This window comes from Oncorhynchus kisutch, unplaced genomic scaffold (genome assembly GCF_002021735.2).
Source record: "Oncorhynchus kisutch isolate 150728-3 unplaced genomic scaffold, Okis_V2 scaffold3334, whole genome shotgun sequence".
Lineage (NCBI taxonomy): Eukaryota > Metazoa > Chordata > Actinopteri > Salmoniformes > Salmonidae > Oncorhynchus > Oncorhynchus kisutch.
The window spans coordinates 428,680-447,988 of NW_022265279.1; the positions used below are offsets into that span (position 1 = coordinate 428,680).

The 19,309-nt window shown below is 41.7% G+C and overlaps 1 protein-coding gene across 1 annotated transcript in view; it reads right to left on the reverse strand.

Annotated features, from left to right (window-relative positions):
- LOC109876485 (AP-3 complex subunit sigma-2) overlaps window positions 1–19,309 on the reverse strand; it is a 137,485-nt gene that overhangs the window by 102,208 nt on the left and 15,968 nt on the right. The gene's annotated exons all lie outside the window — the stretch shown is intronic.

Consider the following 19,309-nt stretch of genomic DNA (forward strand, 5'->3'; position numbering starts at 1 on the left):
TAATATTTATATATTTTTTTTATGCCGGAATATGTTAAAACAAGGCCTAATGCTGTTTTTTTGTTTGTTTGTTTTTTCAGGCTCCCCATCTACCGGACCTGCAGATGTTGTAATACAGGTTGAACAAAGACAACAGCCCCTGGTTTCAGAGCTTCTTCAGAACAGCCCTCGTCAAAAAAGCCGAGGTATTTAATTAATGTATTGTTAATATATAGGCTTATATCTGAAATGTATTTGGCATTTTTAACATATTTTAGGGTTAATAACCTATTTGTGTATGTATTATTTTTATTTCAGACTCCTCACCGGCTTATGAACACAACGCACAAACATCGGAGGATGCCCAGACAAGCATCCCCGAGGAGGCTCCAAAGACACCAGCGAAACCTGATGATGTCAAAGATTTAAATGACATTTCTGAGGTAGACGATTTGATGTTCTGTGAAGCTGCCAACCTTCTTGAATCGGCCAATTCTGTGGGGGAAACAGCAGATTCTGAAATAGACCAAGAACGTTTTTTCAAAGCGTTTACCCTGGGTTTAAAATCACGAAAGGCTCTACTCCAGAGGCGCATGTGTATTCTACTCGAGCATCAATACAATCAGGATGTGTCATTCTGGCGTAGCGAGCTACCCCGTATGTTAAAAAACATTAGGGCTAAAACAAGCAAATACCGCCGTTAAAAAAACACACATGTAAACACACACACACACACACACACATCCTTAATTAGACAGATGGCGCCCCCTATAGACCAAAGTGAGACAATTGAAACTCTCTTAGCCAGGATCCCTACAGAGCTCCAAGATATAGTTAACCATATGAATGATTCGGGGGTAATTGACATAATGACAATAGATGAAAATCTATTATCCCAGATTCCCTCCGAACTCATAGACATTATTACACGTATGAATGAGTCAGGGCCTTCCGAGGAAAACATGTTAACACAGATTCCCGAAACCATCATATCTCTAATTACCCAGCTTAACGCGAGCCCTAGGTTTAATTCGGCCCCACAGACACCTCTAAGACAGCCTTTAACAACATTGTCCGAAGAGTCTGAAAGGCAATATGATGTTTTTGAACAGTTGGACAAATGTCTAGCAAATCTGGAGGGGGGCGGTCTTGAGATCAGTGTACAGAACGAGAGCGCTAGGTTTAATTCGGCACCCCAGACACCTATAAATCAGCCTTTAACACCAATGTCCGAAGAGTCTGAAACCCAATACGATGTTTTTGAACAGTTGGACAATTGCCTAGCAAATCTGGAGGGGGGAGGTCTTGATCGAAGTGTACATGTTTTGCGTCGAAATAAATTCAACAATATTGAGGTTCGCCAGTTTTTCAATTTCGCATGGGGGGGTCAGATTCGGGAATATGCTGTGTTTTACGTAATGCTTATGGACACTTTGAATGAACTGTTAGCGAGGATTAGAGATTATAGCGAACCTAGGGATCTCTTACAGTTGGAAATTTGTGGAGACAGTCTACAGAGCAAGGTATCGCTTATTTTACAGAATGGTGAAGCAGAGCTTGAACAATTTGTTAAACTGCTAGAACGCCTTGTTCAGTCAAATTTAAACGTGCTAGCAGATAGGACCCTCGAACTTGTAGTACAATTAGTACGCCAACCACAAGGGGGCGGGGGTCAGAGACGAAAGCTCGAGAGTTTAATGCAGTCCGAAATCATAAGCAATAAAAGGGCCTATCTCATAAACGTTCACAATCCAGGTAATAAGCTATGTTTTGCCATAGGTTTGGCCCACTTACTCAGCCCCGGATGTACTGATCAAGCCGCGTTACATAAAGCTCGAGAGCTACAAACTGCGGTGGGTCTCGGTATACAGGATGCTGTGGCTTTCTCAGACATAGTCAAATTTGAAAACTTTCTGAACATCAAGATTGTGGTTTTGTACCACAGTAGGGCTAATGACGCTCTCCTCAAGTTCCAAAATATACCCGAACCACATCCTAAGACTATGTACTTTTATGTGCAAAATGAGCATTACTATGCCGTAACTAACATCACAGCCTTTTTAGGCGCGCCATATGTCTGTCCAGCCTGTCATACCGGCTACACACGCATGGGGGGGCACTCGTGCCGTTACAACTGTTCAGTATGTCTGGATAAACATTGCCCTATGCAGCCGCTAAACTTGACCCCCTGTGCGGATTGTCACCGCACATGTCGTTTGGCCTACTGTTACGAAAAACACAAAACTGAAACATGGCATCCCAAGGCATGTAAATCTGTAAGCAGTTGTGACATTAACAAGAAATGTCCAAAATGTCATTGCAATTACAACCTTAAAATAGATAGCCCTAAACCTCATGTTTGTGGAATTATACACTGCCCAATCTGTAAAGGTCCTTTGAAAAGCAGAGACGCGGAAGCGGTTCAAGAAGTAACACATGAGTGTTACATTCAGCCCTTGGCTGAAGATGAACATACAGAGAAATATGTGTTTTATGATTTTGAGACAACTCAGCAATCAGGGGTTCATTTGCCTATTTTTGTGTCAACCATGACTTTCAAGGGTGAAAAATGGTCGGCCGAGGGACCCGATTGTGCCCGACTCTTTCTAAAACATTTTAGAAAAGCCCAGTACAGAAACTTCACGTTTATAGCTCACAATGCTAGGGCCTATGACTCCTATCTGCTTCTGAACCCTTTGATACAGCAAGGCGTGGCACCCAGTGTCATAGCTCAAGGGAGTAAAATATTATGCTTTGTTGACCCCGCCTTCAAACAGAGATACATTGACAGCTTAAGCTTCTTACCCATGAGATTGGCTCAAATGCCAGAGGCCTTGGGTTTTGAAAACTCTGTCAAAGGCTATTTCCCTCATTTCTTCACATCTGAGGAGAATCTACATTATATAGGATCTTATCCAGCCCCCGAAATGTACGGGTGTGATCAAATGTCTCCCAAAGAGCGTGAGAGATTCATGACATGGTACGAGACCGTAAGACATGGCACTTTTGATTTCCATAAAGAGATGGAATCATACTGTGACAATGACGTTGTTATACTTCGTGAAGGATGCCTCAGATTCAGAGAAGAGGTAATCAAAGATGCGGGCATTGACCCCTGGAGCTGTACAACTATTGCATCAGCGTGCATGAAAACCTATCGTACACACTATCTAACTCCTGAATCTATAGCTATCCCATCGCCAGACAACTACCGACGCCAATTCAAGGCCTACTCTAGTGGTTCCATTCAATGGTTGGAGTACTTGGCCCAGGATAAAGATATTTTTATCCAACATGCTTTGAATCGGGGGGAGAAGGCTTTTGGGCCTTACCATGTAGATGGATACACACAGATTGACGGGGTTGAGACAGTGTATGAGTACAACGGTTGTTTCTTCCACGGTTGTAAATTATGCTTTGTCCCCCACACCTTGTGTGTCCTAACCCAAAAGACTTTTGGGGAAATGTACCAAGAGTTTCAAGACAAACTGAATTCTTTAAAGGCTACTTACGGGTTAAAAGTTGTGGTTTTGTGGGAGCACGAATGGACAGCCCTCAAAAAGGTAGATCCTAGTGTTAAGGCCTTCCTTACCCATTATGACCCTCCAGAGCCCCTGGAACCGCGACAGGCCTTGTTTGGAGGCCGGACCAATGCTTTGACATTGCGTTATGTAGCTCAACCCGACGAGACAATAGGCTATGTAGATTTTACATCCCTATATCCTCATGTAATGAGTTCCTCATTCTATCCTATAGGGCATCCTGAAATTATTCACAGCGACTTTGACGAACCCCAAAATTATTTTGGTTTAATCAAAGCGACTGTCTACCCTCCTAGGGGGCTGTTTATACCTGTGTTGCCTTACAAGGGTCCTAAAGGAAAACTTTTCTTTCCCCTTTGTCGCACATGCTGTGAAAACCACAACCAGGAAAACCCCTGTGATCACACAGATCAAGAAAGAGCCCTGACCGGTGTATGGGTCACTGTAGAATTCTCTAAGGCTTTAGAGAAGGGGTATCGTGTGGCCAAAATCTTTGAAGTGTGGAACTTTTCCAGGAAATCAGACACACTTTTTAAAGAGTACATCAAAACCTTCTTGAGATGCAAGCAGATGGCTTCAGGCTATCCTGCATCGGTCACAGATCAAGAAAGTAAAGACCAGTACATTCAAGACTACCATGACAGAGAAGGCATACTTCTTGACCCTGACAGAATAGAGGTCAACAAAACCAAAAGAAATGTGTCGAAATTGTACTTGAACTCCCTTTGGGGGAAATTAGCGCAGAGATGCAATATGCTAACAACTTCGATCATTAAAGACCCCGAAGAATTTTTGGAATTTGTTTTTTCGGACCAATACGAAATTTCACATTTTTCCTTCTTGAGTCAAGACATTGCCTTGGTGCAATGGAGGCGCCACCAAAAGTGGGTTCTACCCCCGGGTAATGTAAATGTGTTTCTTGCAGCATTTACCACAGCCTATGGCCGCCTTGAACTGTACACCCTCATGGAACAGCTTCAGAGGCGGGTTCTTTACCACGACACAGACTCTGTGGTCTATGTAAGCAAACCGGGGGATTGGACCCCCCCACTTAGCAACTATCTTGGGGGTTTAACGAGTGAACTCGAAGAGGGTGACCATATTACAGAATGGTCCTCATGTGGTCCAAAAAGCTATGCTTTTAGGACTAAAGCCAATCACGTGGTGTTGAAAGCCAAAGGCGTGACTCAAAACTATGAAAATGCACCGCGTGTAAACTTGGAATCAATCACGCGCTTGGTCGAGGGGTTCGTAAAGGACAAGAATAGTGACTTGGAGATTTTGAGCTCCTACAACAAAATAGTGAGGGATAAAAAGGGGTTCCATCTAAGAAACGCACCACTCACTAAAAGATTCAGGGTAGTCTATGACAAGAGACAGCTATTGCCTGACGGTACCACATTGCCCTTTGGCTACTGACTTATGCTACAAGCCCCAGTGTGTCTTAAAGCTTAAGATATTATGACTGCTGTCGAGGGTTTTGACCCCCGGCTACAATTGCCTTTTTCAGCATTAATTGCCGGCCCTTCAAACAGTGGCAAAACTTTTTTTGTAAAAAGTATTTTAGAGAATTCTGAACATGTGTTATCTCAAAAGCCTGACAATATTGTATGGTGTTATTCATGTTACCAACCTCTGTATGATGAATTATTGAAGACAATAAAAATCAAGTTTGTTGAAGGAATACCCGATTCTCTGTCTGATGATGAACTTCTCCCCCCACATGTAAATAATCTGCTGGTTTTGGACGATATGCTATTTGCTGGTAGCGAACACCCTGAAATTGCACGAGCTTTTACCCAATATACTCATCATAGAAACCTGTCCGTGCTTTACTTGGTCCAGAATGTGTTTCACCAAGGTAAAAATAGTCGGACCATTAGCTTGAATGCCAACTACATGGTATTGTTTAAAAATCCTAGAGACAAACTGCAAATTAGCACTCTAGCTCAGCAGATGTACCCTGGACGGAAATCATACTTTATGGAGAGCTATGAGGACGCTACCAAAGAGCCATTTTCTTATTTAATCGTGGATTTAAAAGCAAATACTCCAGAACACCTTAGGCTACGTACAGGGCTGTTTCCGGGGGAGAGGCCTGCTGCATACCTTCCTAAAAAGTAAACGCTATGTCTCTGCGTTTAAAAAGAAACCTCCCCCTCTTGAGAAGGCTAGTAGGTTCTACAGCTAAAGAACGGAAGGCCATCTTGGGTCGCTGTTCTTCAGATCTCATATTAGCCCTATGTGAGATTGCTTTGAATCTTCTCAAAGGACGCATTCCACTCACCCTGAACCAATTGAAAAAATTAAGGAGACAAAAGACAGCGATCAAACTCTTTGCCAATAAAAGGGCCAGTCTTCAAAAGAAAAGACATAGTATACAACAGTCTGGGGGTTTTCTTCTACCTTTACTCAGTATAGCCGTGCCCTTCATCACCAGCCTTATTGCGGCCAGACGTGGCGGTTGAACACGTGGGTGTGATGGCCACTAAAATGTACTTGGTGCCTCAACAAGAGTTGGATAGACTTAAAAAACAAATGCAGGGTCCTGAAGATATCAGACAAACAGCGGAAAATGATTTGGATACGGCCATGAAGGATGTTTTGAACCGAAAAGGATTGAACCCCTATGATAAGATTCAAAAATACACAAACCTAATGCAAAGGTATTTGACTCGGGTAAAGCAAGGGGAGAGAGAGACTAACCATTTAACCCTTTCCCTACCGGACCCTTTAACAGATGTCGAACCTAACGATAGCCATGCCCCTGTAAGGCCTGTACCGTCGATCTTACCTAGTGGAGATAATATGTCGGGTGAAGCTCAAATGCCATTTGAAGATAAAGTTATGCATGACCTACTGACACATGTGCCTTTACGTAACAGGAAGAATGTTAAATACATTATGAACAAGATAAAAGACTCAAAGGGGGTAGCTGCTTGGAACGACTCTGGAGAGTTTATCCTTCAGGGCTCTGTGGTTAGGGGGTCCCATATGCAGGACTTGCTTAAAAGTACCACGGCTGCCCACAAGGTTGCTGATGACCGAAGGCCTCCCGGCTGGCGTCAGTTTCTTAAGGCCCTGGCAATCCTCAACATCCCCCTCTCCGGTGTACCCAACCATAAGCTTCGTCAACAGATTCAAGCTTTAAAACAAAAGCCTTCAACGAGATACAGCACCCCTAAAGATGCCCCAACGACACCGGCCCCATATGAAAGCGATGATGCTAACTCATTTACTCCCATGAACGTCTCAGGACCTTTTCCTAAACCCGATCTCTCGGCGTGGTTAGACTTTTGAAAATGACTTTTGAATGACTATGATTAAATTCAATAAATTTTTTATTTGAAAAATAAGCAAGTTAACATTTGTGGCATTCTTGAAACATATGACGTGAGCATACGCCTTGATTACGCGTTCTTAAAGGACACACATTTGAACACTTTTGATATTTTCTAACAAAACAAGATACAAGGTTATCATTACTTCTTAAATCATCCTTATAAAGAGACATAACATCTTCAAAAGAAACTCCCCGGGCTCTTTGGCACAGGTAAAATACACAGTGGTGACCGCATGTAGTGGAAAGGTTATCTTGCACTTGTTTGATGTTGTAGTAGATCTTTGTACCGTTTAGGGTCAAAAAATCTTTAATAGATTTAGGGAAATGTGAAAAACCGGGGGGAAAGCCATAGGAATCAAAAAAAGTTGAGATTTTTCGTCCACCTTCCTGTTCTAATGTCATAGCTAGCCAATGTTCACCAGGCATGTGTTTAGGATGGGTATTGACAATAAACATTGCAGGCCTCTCAGACCATATCTCCATAGGTAATTCATCACAAGCCAACACTCCACAAAATTGTTTTCCAATCAAGCGGCTCATGAGCCCGTCCAACTCTTGGGTATTCATGTCTTTGTTCAAAGGTCCTTAATAATAATCCACTAAGACCTGTCTTCGGGCATTCACTTCCAAGATTGAATCAGAGCATGCGTAAACAATCATGCTAACTGTACAGGCTAAAGGTGTACGGAAACGCATTTCCAGCCTGAGGTTACCTTGGGACACCACAGACAGATTTCCTGAGGTGTCATCATCAGGTGATAAATTGAAAGCATACAATGTGTAACCCTCTGCAAAATCATTTCTGTCAATAGGTAAAGAGAGATCTTTTAGATGTCGCCCTGTAGCCAGGAATAGATTGTAAAATTCTCGCACAGATATGTTGTTATTAAATTGTGGTTGGAAAGCCTTCGCCGGAACCTGACGTCCGTCCTGACAGAGCGCTACATACTCTGCATTGAAGTGCTGAAAATTAAAGGGTTTTTTATCTAAACTGCCCGTATTAGAGGCGTGATCAACCAGACCTATAACCACATATCTAGGTAAAGGGCCTAGAAATAGGTTTTCTTGACTGCAGATTCTACTGCCCACAGGTATGCTAAAGGTTTTCATGGTAATTCTTTGGAGAGGGTAAAGGGCATTTCCTTTCATCAAAGCATGTGAGTGACCCAGGCGCACGGCCGGAGATACAGATACTTTTTTAATAAAAAGGGTTGCCCCCAACACTTTCAAACTAAAATCCCCGTCTTGGGGAGACATCAGGCAAAAATCATCCTTGGCCCTGGTTAATTTTAATCTTAAATCAACCGAATTTAAGAGTAACCGTTCTTGAAAGAAAATGTCAGAGTGTATAGGGCCTAGCAAATGAAACTCTCGAGATTCGGCGCAGTAGCGAGCTCGTGCCGCTAGTCCTTTGTTTGCACCGGTGGAAGGGTCTGTCGATTCCATAGAGGCTCCTGCAGTATCCTTGCTAAACAGCCCGGCGCTAAATTGGGTTTTGAGAGTGTCTTCGGAGTAGTTTAGTAAACACTCCATGATGGCTCTATAAGGGTATGTAGCGCTGCTTTGACTGATTAGGCGTTCACCCAAAGTCACATCAACTTGGGAGAAAATGGTGGCCAAGGGGTAATTAATGAGACTCACTTTGGCATCGTCTGCAATATTAGACCCATCTCTTTTGGTCACTTTTAGACGTAAATGCACCAAGGTGTTGTTGAGGTCCAGATAGTTGTCACCATGGCCTGGTATGAAAAATTCGATAGGCCCGTTATCGGTAATAGCAGAGAGAGGGGCTATCTCCACATAACTGGATCTATCTATTGAATGCTGCGTTAACGGTGCCGTGAAAAGATCAAGTTCTGTCTTTATAGCTTCAGAGGACATTCGATGTAAAAGAGCCATGTCACTTATTCTTTTAGAAAATACTTCCTAGTATACTTTTAGCCTGTTTTGGTACAGACCTCCTCACTTTACCCCGTCTTTGACTTACTGAGGTTCTTTTAACAGTTAACCGCCGCTTTTTAGGTGCAGGTCTACGCCTTAAACCAGGGGGTCTCTTTTTTGGCCTTCGAGACAATATCATAAGCCCCGAGCCTTCTTGATGCTCCACCTCTGGTGACGCCCTTCGGGTCATAGCATTGGCTACAACCTCACTTACTATATTTTTAGCCGCTGATTTTAAATGTGGTTTGGCTATGCTGAAGCCTCTCTTCATAAACGGTAAAACCATCCTGAAGAGGTTACGGAATATACCTCCTATCCCCGAACCATACATTGTCGGCGCTCCATGATATCCTGGTAGTCCATTACCCACTTGATCCACATAGTATGAAACATAACGGTTAGGGTCGAGCTGATGGTGCTCCATAACCCTTTTATTTGTATTATGTTTATAAATATAATACAGCTATTATATATGTAGAGAGGTTTTGGTGGGTCTAAAGTGGAGTTTTACAATCGTTTTACCATAAGTAAATTCAATGTTTTCGTTCTGATCCGTTTTAAGCTCAACCAGAATGTTTTCAATATAGTTCTTGCTGACATGTACGTAGTGCGGCTTGTCATAATTGACAGTGACGATGTCCCCATCCTTGCCGTCTATATGAACTGTTCGCAGGAGGGGCACACAGCTGTCTCCGACCCTTTGATAGGTTATGATGTCGGTATAGACAAATATGTTGTAAAAGCCTGCATGTATATCCGCAGGGAATGGGAATAATTTATCGTTCACATACGTCCATTTATTGGGACCCATCCCCAACATGTAGGATAAATTACCGCTGGTCTTTATACCTCCGTTAGCAGGCCCTGAGATTTGTATCCTTTTATGGATTGGATTGTAGAATAGGAATATTTCCATCTTGTTCAGGGTTAGGTGTTCATTCAACTCTGAGACGATCCTGTCGACGGTTCTATAGAAACCTTTTTTAAGCTTAATAAGTTTCGCAGGTTCCGAGAACCTTTTGCAATAAAAATCACGGTCCTTAGCTTTGATATTATACCAACTATGGGGGTATGTAATCTCGCTGAGACCTACTTCCCAAGCCTCTGATAACTCTATAGGCTTTGGAAAATTGGTTGTATACTTCGAACTCTGATTATTACGATATATCTGTGCCGACGCATTACTGGGGAGAGTCAGGTAGAAGCCGCTGTGTTCCATGATGCCCAACTGTGTACACGCGAATGATGCGCTAGTTATCATGACTAGGGGTTTAAATTAACCCCCGTTGCCTCCACCACATCCTGCTCCAATACCCAACTGTTGAACTTTTGAGGCCAGTTTTTCCAGCGGACCAGCAACCATTTTTTACCCTTTTCTCTCTTCTGATCTAGAATCTCCTCCACGTGAAAGACTTTGTCTTTACCCAACTGGACCTTCTGTAATTCCTTCTCATAAAAAGATCCCTCTATAAGATCCCCGTCATAATCTTTTAATTTGTAGACCGGCGGAATGCGTGGCAGACATTCGGTAACGGTAAACAACTCCGAGCTAAAGCCTTGTTCGTATTTTTTGTCGAAAACACCCCTCAACTTTGATATACGCACCAAGTCACCCACTAGGAATTTAAAAGTCATTTTTTTCTTACGGCGAAGTGGGAACAAACCATACATATTTTTAAAGACTTGAAAAGAGTTTTCCGAAGAGACCTCCGAGGGCTTCATACGTATAGTCTTATGGTAGCTGTGGTTGTAACCGTTTACTAAATCCTGAACTATGTCTGTATATCGGTTGGTGTTGTGAGCTGTAAAATAGCGCCACATCCGCTCTTTCAAAGTCCTATTAAAGCGTTCCACAACCGAAGCTTTCAAATCAGAGCCTGTAGCAAAATGTACTATATTATACTTATTCATTAGCTTCTGAAATGTTTGATTAAAAAATTCTTTTCCGCCATCCGTCTGCACTTTCTTGGGGGCGCCTCCTGCCTTCAAGATCGATTCAAAGGCCCTGGTCACCTCTGCCCCGCTCTTATTTTTTAACACCCTTACATAGGCTAATTTAGAGAAAATATCTATAACCGTTAGCATGTAGCGATTTCCATCATTTTTATCGGCAAGGGACTGCATGTCACATAGATCCGCCTGAAATTGGGATAATGGATGCGTAGAAAAAACTCTATTTCTTGGAAAATGTTTTCTTACAGGTTTATGTAGAGTGTAGGCATCTTGCTCTGATAACCATTCATTCACTTTAGCATCGCTTAACAGACTACCTGTTTCTTCGACTATAGCTCTCTGTAAACGCTCTTTACCCCCATAAGACCCGGGGTTAGAGGGATTATAATATATGTTTTTCAACAGCTGCTCAGCCATCCTTCTTGCCTCTCTGAGGTACAATAACTGTAATGAGCCACTTTCATATAACGACAACATTTCAGTTTGTGAATTTTTATTTTAAGAATGCAACAATTATTACGTATACAGACAATTCAGGATTTGTTGCAAGATACAAGTCCCCGTTTTCTCAACAATCACAGCATGCAACACCCTGTATATATTGTTTAGATTTACAGGTTTGTTTCGCTGAATTTTTAAAACACACACGTCTGATATATAAGTATATAAACAACAAATATGATACACATTCACATTAAAGGGTGGTTCAAACAAATAATGTAAAATCTTAGCCAAAGTTATTTCTAGTTCTTCAGAATCCTCAACAAGCCTTGATACCATATGTGACCATTGTAAACTCTCGCCCGTATGTCGGACATGTTTCATGATTTGCTCCATTTTTAACACACGCTCTACAATAACCCCTGTATTGGGGGTTGTGTAGAACTTTACATTGTTCACTTTATTTTCAATAATCTGATGCATAACATTTGTAAGGTCTCTCAAAAGAAAAAATGTATTTATTCGCTCAAACATCGTAGACACATAGTTACCCATAGCTCTAAATAAACAAAATGTCACTCGGTCTCTTGGGATTTATTGAGCCAGAAAAGCATCACATCAGCCATCACAGCTTCCCTGTATTTGTTGTCGTCCACCAGGGTGTGTCGGATTTCTTTGAGTTTCTCATGGATGAAGAGGGCCTCCTTCAGTTCATGTAGGAAGGCTTCGGTTACCCCGTAAACTCTAGGGATAGACGGCGCAATACCCATAGACTCCAGGGCGATGACCAGCGCTGGTATAAAACGGCAGGACCACAGTCTTTTCACCAGCTCCTCAAAATGATTGAAAAAGTAGTATCTAGGAGGGTCGTAGAGGCAAGGATGACGACGCTGGCTGGGATGATTGATCTCACAGCCGATGCATTTTTCTCGTATATATTCGCCAATCACCACGTTTAAAAGTGTAGCTACAGAGGCCTTGATTGTATCCACAAAAACAGTACTGGCCACCCCATCAAACACATCCTCAGGCTGGGTAAATGTCGGGGGTGTCACGGGTCTTGCCAGGGGTGCGTAGAGTGTAGGGCTTCGTGGCATAGAGTCTTTAGTGTCGGGCCCCCATGACGTAGTGGCTTCCTCGTAGATGGTCTGGAGATCCATGGTGTATGCTGAAATGAAGAACTGTCTGCTTTTTTTCTTTTTATTGTAGAACAAGGCCCTTGGGTATCTGGGGGGGCGGGGTTAAAGCATCCGCTTACTTAGTTTTCTTCTGACGCTGTATCTTCTTGAGGCTCTTTTGCATCGTAATCTTTACGATTCGTATATATTATGCACTTCTTTAAATGAACAAGGCTCTGACGCTGTTGGCTCTGTACAAAGAGAGCATCCAACGGTTGCAACATTTTCAATTCCAGTACATCCCAACTGTTAAAAGGAATAAGCAGACGCAGTCGGGTATCCCCAGTCAGGCCACCACCCCTAAGTTTGTGGTTTCGGATTGCCTCGGTGCCGATATAGAACTCCACGCTGCCGCACGGTCGGCCATTCTTTCTTTGTATTTTCACCCTGTGAAATATTTGTCCTGAGGAGTCCGGGGTACCTTCCCAACGGGTCTCGTGGCCCGTGAACACACTATACCCCTTGGTGATAAGGCTCAGTTCAGGACACACAACCTTGCGAAAAACCGACCAGTCTTCAACACCATATTCCAAGCCTACAGTCTGGTCTGTATATTCTTCTCCTTCATCTACCGTATAGAGGGTCACTCTACAGGCCAGGTAATCAAACCGATACCCCCACTGCTGGCCATTAGACATCAACACTTGATCTGTCAGAGCATTTGCTGGCGGTATTTGGGTTCTATACACATTTAAAAAACGTTTTTTTGGCGCATCATATATTGCTGGTTGATACTTTGCCCTTGCTCTATGGGCAACCCGAAGGCCTGTTTCAGTTGTTACAGTCATCACTGCTTTGGTACCGATCCCAAATTCCATGGTTATTCTTAAGATCTTGTGCACTCTTAAACAGGTATTGTTCAGCGGCTTTATAAGGGGCCTTAACCAACCCAAACCGTGAGAAACAGTAACAGGTTGACCTGACACATGGTCACTTACTCAACCCTGGGCATGCACCCTTCTACATGACATAGGGTCATAAATCATTACATAGGGTCATAAATCAGGCTTGGGTCATCAATCATTAACGGCCTGTCAAAGGGACCCTTACTCACCCCATAGCCCCCACCTAACCAGGCTTGTCTATCAGGCTTGGGTCATCAATCATTAACGGCCTGTCAAATGGACCCTTACTCACCCCATAGCCCCCACCTAACCAGGCTTGCCTGACCAGAAGACATGCACACGTCATCACTACATAGGGTTCACATAGAGTTCACATAGGTTCACATAGGGTCATCAATCAAAATTTTGACCCGTGACATCTACTTTATTCTCTCTGATACCAAACCAATCTATTAAATATGACATGATACCAAACCAATCTATTAAATATGACATGATACCAAACCAATCAATTAAATATGACATGATACCAAACCAATCTATTAAATATGACATGACATGATACCAAACCAATCTATTAAATATGATATGACATGATACCAAACCAATCTATTAAATATGATAGGACATGATACCAAACCAATCTATTAAATATGACAGGACATGATACCAAACCAATCAATTAAATATGACAGGACATGATACCAAACCAATCTATTAAATATGACATGATACCAAACCAATCTATTAAATATGACAGGACATGATACCAAACCAATCAATTAAATATGACATGATACCAAACCAATCTATTAAATATGACAGGACATGATACCAAACCAATCTATTAAATATGACATGATACCAAACCAATCTATTAAATATGACATGATACCAAACCAATCTATTAAATATGACAGGACATGATACCAAACCAATCTATTAAATATGACAGGACATGATACCAAACCAATCAATTAAATATGACAGGACATGATACCAAACCAATCTATTAAATATGACATGATACCAAACCAATCTATTAAATATGACATGATACCAAACCAATCAATTAAATATGACAGGACATGATACCAAACCAATCTATTAAATATGACAGGACATGATACCAAACCAATCTATTAAATATGACAGGACATGATACCAAACCAATCTATTAAATATGACAGGACATGATACCAAACCAATCTATTAAATATGACAGGACATGATACCAAACCAATCTATTAAATATGACAGGACATGATACCAAACCAATCTATTAAATATGACAGGACATGATACCAAACCAATCTATTAAATATGACAGGACATGATACCAAACCAATCTATTAAATATGACAGGACATGATACCAAACCAATCTATTAAATATGACATGATACCAAACCAATCTATTAAATATGACATGATACCAAACCAATCTATTAAATATGACATGATACCAAACCAATCAATTAAATATGACAGGACATGATACCAAACCAATCTATTAAATATGACATGATACCAAACCAATCTATTAAATATGACATGATACCAAACCAATCTATTAAATATGACATGATACCAAACCAATCTATTAAATATGACATGATACCAAACCAATCTATTAAATATGACATGACATGATACCAAACCAATCAATTAAATATGACAGGACATGATACCAAACCAATCTATTAAATATGACAGGACATGATACCAAACCAATCTATTAAATATGACAGGACATGATACCAAACCAATCTATTAAATATGACATGATACCAAACCAATCTATTAAATATGACATGACATGATACCAAACCAATCTATTAAATATGACAGGACATGATACCAAACCAATCAATTAAATATGACAGGACATGATACCAAACCAATCAATTAAATATGACAGGACATGATACCAAACCAATCTATTAAATATGACAGGACATGATACCAAACCAATCAATTAAATATGACAGGACATGATACCAAACCAATCAATTAAATATGACAGGACATGATACCAAACCAATCTATTAAATATGACATGATACCAAACCAATCAATTAAATATGACAGGACATGATACCAAACCAATCTATTAAATATGACAGGACATGATACCAAACCAATCTATTAAATATGACATGACATGATACCAAACCAATCTATTAAATATGACAGGACATGATACCAAACCAATCAATTAAATATGACAGGACATGATACCAAACCAATCAATTAAATATGACATGATACCAAACCAATCAATTAAATATGACATGATACCAAACCAATCAATTAAATATGACATGATACCAAACCAATCTATTAAATATGACAGGACATGATACCAAACCAATCTATTAAATATGACAGGACATGATACCAAACCAATCAATTAAATATGACAGGACATGATACCAAACCAATCTATTAAATATGACAGGACATGATACCAAACCAATCTATTAAATATGACAGGACATGATACCAAACCAATCTATTAAATATGACATGATACCAAACCTTCTAATTACAAATAAGCAGTCCAAACTTAAAGACCACACAACATTTATTTCACCCGCCAAAAGCCCAGAACTTGACCAAGTTCAGTGCACACACTTTGGACCCATGCAAACAATGATATCACACACACACACACACACACACACACACACACACACACACACACACACACACACACACACACACACACACACACACACACCTTTGGCCAGGGCCGTGTCATTTAGGATGTAGACTGTGTGTTTTCATTACAGACCAACGGACAAACTAACACTGATAAATGCAAAACATTCAAAACAGAACGCAGCTACAATAACATGTCATTATTAACGCCCATTGGGATCAACAGCAACATCGTAGTCATTATCTTGTGCAAATCACAAAACTGGAGAACTGTGTCATTTCCCCACGCACACAGGAAAAGGTAAATAAGCTGTGCCTTGTGCTACACGTCTCCCACGTGGAGAAATCAAATCACATCCTATTGGTCACCTGCTTGGTAAACAACAGGTGGAGACTAACAGGGAAATGTTTTCAACAAAGACAGAATAAAGGAAAAGATGTCCTGACAGAAGTTTAGAGGGATAATGTCCTGACAGAAGGTTAGAGGGATAATGTCCTGACAGAAGGTTGGAGGGATAATGTCCCGACAGAAGGATGGAGGGATAATGTCCTGACAGAAGGTTGGGGGGATAATGTCCTGACAGAAGGTTAGAGGGATAATGTCCTGACAGATGGTTAGAGGCATAATGTCCTGACAGAAGGTTAGAGGGGTAAATTTCCTGACAGAAGGATGGAGGGGTAATGTCCTGACAGAAGTTTAGAGGGAGTACTTCTCCTGTCCTATTCGGTGTCCTGTGTGAATTTAAGTGTGCTCTCCCTAATTCTCTCTTTCCCCAGTCCACCTGGCTGTGCTGCTGCTCCAGTTTAAACTGTTCTGCCTTATTATTATCGGACCATGCTGGTCATTTATGAACATTTGAACATCTTGGCCATGTTCTGTTATAATCTCCACCCGGCACAGCCAGAAGAGGACTGGCCACCCCACATAGCCTGGTTCCTCTCTATGTTTCTTCCTAGGTTTTGGCCTTTCTAGGGAGTTTTCACTAGCCACCGTGCTTTTACACCTGCATTGCGTGCTGTTTGGGGTTTTAGGCTGGGTTTCTGTACAGCACTTTGTGACATCAGCTGATGTACGAAGTGCAATATAAATACATTTGATTTGATAATGTCCTGACAGAAGGTTAGAGGGATAATGTCCTGACAGAAAGTTAGAGGGATAATGTCCTGACAGAAGGTTAGAGGGATAATGTCGTGACAGAAGGTTAGAGGGGTAATTTCCCGACAGAAGGATGGAGGGATAATGTCCCGACAGAAGGATGGGGGGATAATGTCCCGACAGAAGGATGGGGGGATAATGTCCCGACAGAAGGATGGAGGGATAATGTCCCGACAGAAGGACGGGGGGGATAATGTCCCGACAGAAGGATGGGGGGATAATGTCCCGACAGAAGGATGGGGGGATAATGTCCTGACAGAAGGATGGGGGGATAATGTCCCGACAGAAGGATAAGGGGATAATGTCCCGACAGAAGGATGGAGGGATAATGTCCCGACAGAAGAATGGAGGGATAATGTCCCAACAGAGGGTTAGAGGGCTAATGTCCCGACAGAAGGATGGAAGGAGAATGTCCTGACAGAAGGTTAGAGGGATAATGTCCTGACAGAGGATGGAGGGATAATGTCCTGACAGAGTATGGAGGGATAATGTCCTGACAGAGGATGGAGAGATAATGTCCTGACAGAGGATGTAGGGATAATCTTCTGACAGAAGGATGGAGGGCTAATGACCTGACAGAATGATGGAGGGATAATGTCCTGACAGAAGGTTAGAGGGATAATGCCCTGACAGAAGGTTAGAGGGATAATGTACTGGCAGAAGGTTAGAGGGATAATGTCCCGACAGAAGGTTAGAGGGATAATGTCCTGGTAGAAGGTTTGAGGGATAATGACCCGACAGAAGGATGGAGGGATAATGCCCGACAAAACAATGGAGGGATAATGTCCTGACAGAACGATGGAGGGATAATGTCCTGACAGAAGGTTAGAGGGATAATGTCCTGACAGAAGGTTAGAGGGATAATGTCCTGACAGAAGGTTAGAGGGATAATGTCCCGACAGAAGGATGGAGGGATAATGTCCTGACAGAAGGTTAGAGGGATAATGTCCTGACAGAAGGTTAGAGGGATAATGTCCCGACAGAAGGATGGAGGGATAATGTCCTGACAGAAGGTTAGAGGGATAATGTCCTGACAGGAAAAAGCTGGTTGTGATTTCATAAATAGAAAAGCAGTGGTATATTTAGTTGTATCATTTTGAGAGGAGCCCCAGGATTCACACATCAATAAAACAGCACAGTAACAATGAACCTGTCCAACATACAGTCAGCCTCCTCCCTCGCTGCTCTGCACTACCTATACACCCTATATAGTGCACTACCTATACACCCTATTCCATATATAGTGCACTACCTATACACCCTATTCCCTATATAGTGCACTACCTATACACCCTATATAGTGCACTACCTATACACCCTATTCCATATATAGTGCACTACCTATACGCCCTATTCCCTATATAGTGCACTACCTATACACCCTATTCCATATATAGTGCACTACCTATACACCCTATTCCCTATATAGTGCACTACCTATACACCCTATTCCATATATAGTGCACTACCTATACACCCTATTCCCTATATAGTGCACTACCTATACACCCTATTCCATATATAGTGCACTACCTATACACCCTATTCCCTATATAGTGCACTACCTATACACCCTATTCCATATATAGTGCACTACATATACACCCTATTCCCTATATAGTGCACTACCTATACACCCTATTCCATATATAGTGCACTACCTATACACCCTATTCCCTATATAGTGCACTACCTAAACACCCTATTCCCTATATAGTGCACTACCTATAGACCCTATATAGTGCACTACCTATACACCCTATTCCCTATATAGTGCACTACCTATACACCCTATTCCCTATATAGTGCACTATCTATACACCCTACTCCATATATAGTGCACTACCTATACACCCTATATAGTGCACTACCTATACACCCTATTCCATATATAGTGCACTACCTATACACCCTATTCCCTATATAGTGCACTACCTATACACCCTATTCCATATATAGTGCACTACCTATACACCCTATTCCCTATATAGTGCACTACCTATACACCCTATTCCATATAGTGGAATATTCTTTCCACTATATGGAAAGAAACCAATTCTTTCTTTGGCCGCCTCTCCTTCCAGTTCTCTGCTGCCAATGACTGGAACAAAAATCTACAAAAATCTACAAAAATCTCTGAAACTGGAAACACTTATCTCCCTCACTAGCTTTAAGCACCAACTGTCAGAGCAGCTCACAGATTACTGCACCTGTACATAGCCCACCTATAATTTAGCCCAAACAACTACCTCTTTCCCAACTGTATTT